Below are 3,547 nucleotides of genomic sequence, written 5' to 3'. Positions count from 1 at the left end.
TGATGTGTGTTATATAGCTAGAGATTAGCCTGGGCAGCATAGAGAAGGGAGAGTGGGAGAATAGGGTGACAATAGAAGATTCCCTGAGAGGGTGACATAAATGTGGGGACAGCCTTCTAAGCAGAAGGAATAGCATGTTCCAAGAGGCCAGATCAGGCTAGGGATTGAGGTGGCAAGATATTGAATTGGAGCAGCTAGATAAAATAATTGGTGAACATCATTTGGATTTAACGTAGTGAGAAGGTATTAAAGGATTCTCAGCTGGGGATACCTGTTCACAATTTTAAAAGTTCACTTTGCTGCTGTCTGGAAAACAGGCTTGGACTCTCCCTTTTGAACCTCTAGTAACAAGTTGTAACATAATTACATTTCCCTGAGGTGTGAGAGAAGCCTCACTCACCAAGGGGCAACCCTGGGACTAGTCATAGATCAAAGAGGCTGTGTGAGTCTGGGTAGACTAGAGAAACAAATCCACACACACACACATATGTGTATAAGAAAGAGGTTTATATACAAGAGCAGTTGAACATTGAGAAAGCATTCCAGCCCAGTCCAGATCAAGTCCGATCTTAGCCCATATGCCTGATACCTGTCTATAACTGCCTCTTCAGACTCACACAACACATGTGAGTTAGTTAATTGTGCCAGCCTGGCCAATAATCACATGTGGTGCTGGTTGAAAGGCGGAGGGATAAATGGGTGGTGAGCCTCGGCCTTTCTAGTTCTCGGGTCTCTTGTTTTGTGATGGTTGTATCGGGTGCAGCTGTCTTAGCAGTTCCCTGCTTCAGTTTGCAAGATTGACTTCCTCCAAGACATCCCCAAGGAGAAGCCGCATGGATCTATCCCGATGCAGCCCTGGGTGCTGGAGCAGCCGTGTGGAGACCCTTGCCAGTGCTGAGATGCTTACACGTTCACGGACTCAGCTTTCCTCCTGCAGTCGGCATCATTGCCTCTGTTTTGTGAGGTGGAGGACTTTGTGGACTGGTGTTGGGTTAATGGGTTAATGGGTTAATGTTGGACTTGTGGGCTTGGGCAGCATTGGGTTGGGATGTTTTCATGATGCACCTTTTCTTTACATAAAACTCTCTCTTATACATGAGTCGCCGTGGATTTGTTTCTCCAAAGTACCTAGACTAATACAACATGCAATGATGCCGAATGCAGGACAATCACAGGGCAGTGGGTAGGAAGTCTTTGGATCCAGTGGCATTGTAAGCATCTCAGCGCTGGCAGGGGTCTCTATGTGACTTCTCCAGCTTCAGAGGTCTGGTTGTATCAGGGTAGGCCCATGTGGCTTCTCCAACTTAGGGCACTAGCATAGTTCCATGTGTCTTGTCAGCTGCAATATCTCCCAAGGAGCAAACAGAGAGTCTCCCACCTCCAAGGAGGATAATACCAGAACTCCCAGAATCCTTAGGGGAAGGCTATGCCCACACAGAAGCCTCATTGGCTATGACCTGATTGCCAGGCTAGCCTCCACCCCTACACACTGAATCCTTAAATTGACCATTACACAACTACCACAGAGGCCATTTAGTAAAACTGACTCCATTCAGGACATTGGAGCCAGGAGGTCAGCCTGAGCCTGCCTGGATAGGGATGTTGCTGTCTGTTTTTTTCAGAAAGGGTTTGGATTTCGAGAACTCGAGATGACTTTTTCTAGGGCTTCTGTGTAGGAGGAGTTACAGAGAGCCTGTGCTACCTGAGCACAGGTGTATATCCTGAAAGTCCCAAGATAACCGCAGTGACATCACAAACGCCTTCATTAGTTACATACTACTCCCAGCGTTCATTTGGCTTTTGTTAACCCTGAGTCTTTAGACAATCTTTGTGTAAGTGTGCTGTCTGGCCTCTGCTCTACTATCAGAAATTAATAAATAGTGGATCTACAATGGGGTTGATGAATTATAGGATACTCAGCCTCCCAAGCCCAGCAGGGTTGGGGCAGGAGCTAATAGTGTGAGGTCCCTCAGCGGAAAGTAGGACTGGTGTTGGAGAGCAGGGGGATCAAGTTCAATCTCTTCTCATCAAATGGATAGCTTCATTTTCAAGCCACGCCTTTGATGACTCCTGGGTGTCCCAAACAGTTAAGCGCTCAACCACGAGCTAAAATGTTGGCAATGCCAACTCACCCAGAGGTTCCTGGGAAGACAGGCCTCTTGATCGGCTTCCAAAAGGTCACAACCTTGAAAACCCTATGGGGCAGTTGACCTCTGCATGCATGGCACCACCAGGACCAGGCAACAACAAGTTAACATGTCACCCAATTTGCCTAGGCCAGTCCTGAAGGATTTGGGTTTGATCCTTTTGTTCGGTTTTAGAACTTTTCTTCCCCACATCCCGGTAATCCTAAAGGCATAAGGACAGACTTTGTCTTTGTACACTGAGTACCAGGTGATTGTCATCAGTTTCCATCAAATCAATCCCTTAAGTGAATAATAATAGTGATAGTAATAATAACCACCATCCCTGCCATCGGGTTAATACCAACTCATAGAAACTCCAAGTGGGTTTCCGGGGCTGTAAATCTGTATGGGAACAGGTAGTCTCATCTTTCTCCTGCGGAGCTCCTGGTGGATTTGAATGAACAGCCTTGTGGGTAGTAGCCCAGCGATTGCCTGGCAGTGCCCCCCTGAGCTCCTTGGTTAAGGCTTAGGTCCTCCCAACCTATGTGTCAACTAGGCTGGGTTACCTTTTCAGTAGGCTGGAAGTTATGATTGGTGGGATGTGAACAGCCAATCAGTTCGTTGTAAGGGGATTCGTGTGGGTTGGAACCCCCTTACTGAGCCTTGATCTGATGAAAGGAGTTTCCCGGGAAACTCCACAGCACCTTTACCTTCCCAGAGATCAAGGAGAGAGAGACCGCAAAGAAGGAAGGACTGGCTTTCCTGGAGCCCGAGGCTAAGGCCAGCGAGTTGCTCATACAGTGGCAAATGAAGAAGTCAATGAAGACAACGCGATGGAAATTCATGACAATTTCTCCACCTCCACGAGTTCCCACTGGCGCTGTGGGAGAGAAGCGGAAGAGAAGACCAGGATGTCTGTTTCTAGAAGTGAGTTGTCGCAGAAGCTGGACCCCTCGAACGAGCAAACGTGGATTTCGTTTCTGCACACATTTAACTCAAGGTTTGGGGTTTATTTGGCAACTCAAGGAGTTAACCCCAAAGAACATCCAGAAAGCAGGAATTGGAACGAATCTGGGCACACACGAACAGAGTCCATGAAGCACAGACAAGAAGAAGGCCGGCCAGCCGGACAAAGGCACCGTCCGTCCTCTGGGAACCCGAACCTAAGCATGCCTCAGAGGTTGCCAGTGAAGGAAAAAGCGAAAACGAACATTGTGGCTTTACTGTACACATATTCAAAAAGTACATAGCTTCTTCCTAATGCGCTCCACAGGATGCATTCCCGATTGAATTCATCTGCGAAGCCTACGCTTGGTGAAATACTTTGTGTTCGTTCCAGACAGATGAGGTTGTTTTCATTGATTTTCCTATGGAGAGAGAGGTAAGGTGTCGTGAACACTGTGGTCTATATGATGCTTTAG

Source organism: Echinops telfairi, unplaced genomic scaffold, assembly GCF_000313985.2.
Source record: "Echinops telfairi isolate 266 unplaced genomic scaffold, ASM31398v2 ScPeMD7_9;HRSCAF=40, whole genome shotgun sequence".
In the NCBI taxonomy this organism is placed as follows: domain Eukaryota; kingdom Metazoa; phylum Chordata; class Mammalia; order Afrosoricida; family Tenrecidae; genus Echinops; species Echinops telfairi.
The sequence above is the reverse complement of the archived record's forward strand: the minus strand, read 5'-3'. Positions refer to the sequence as shown.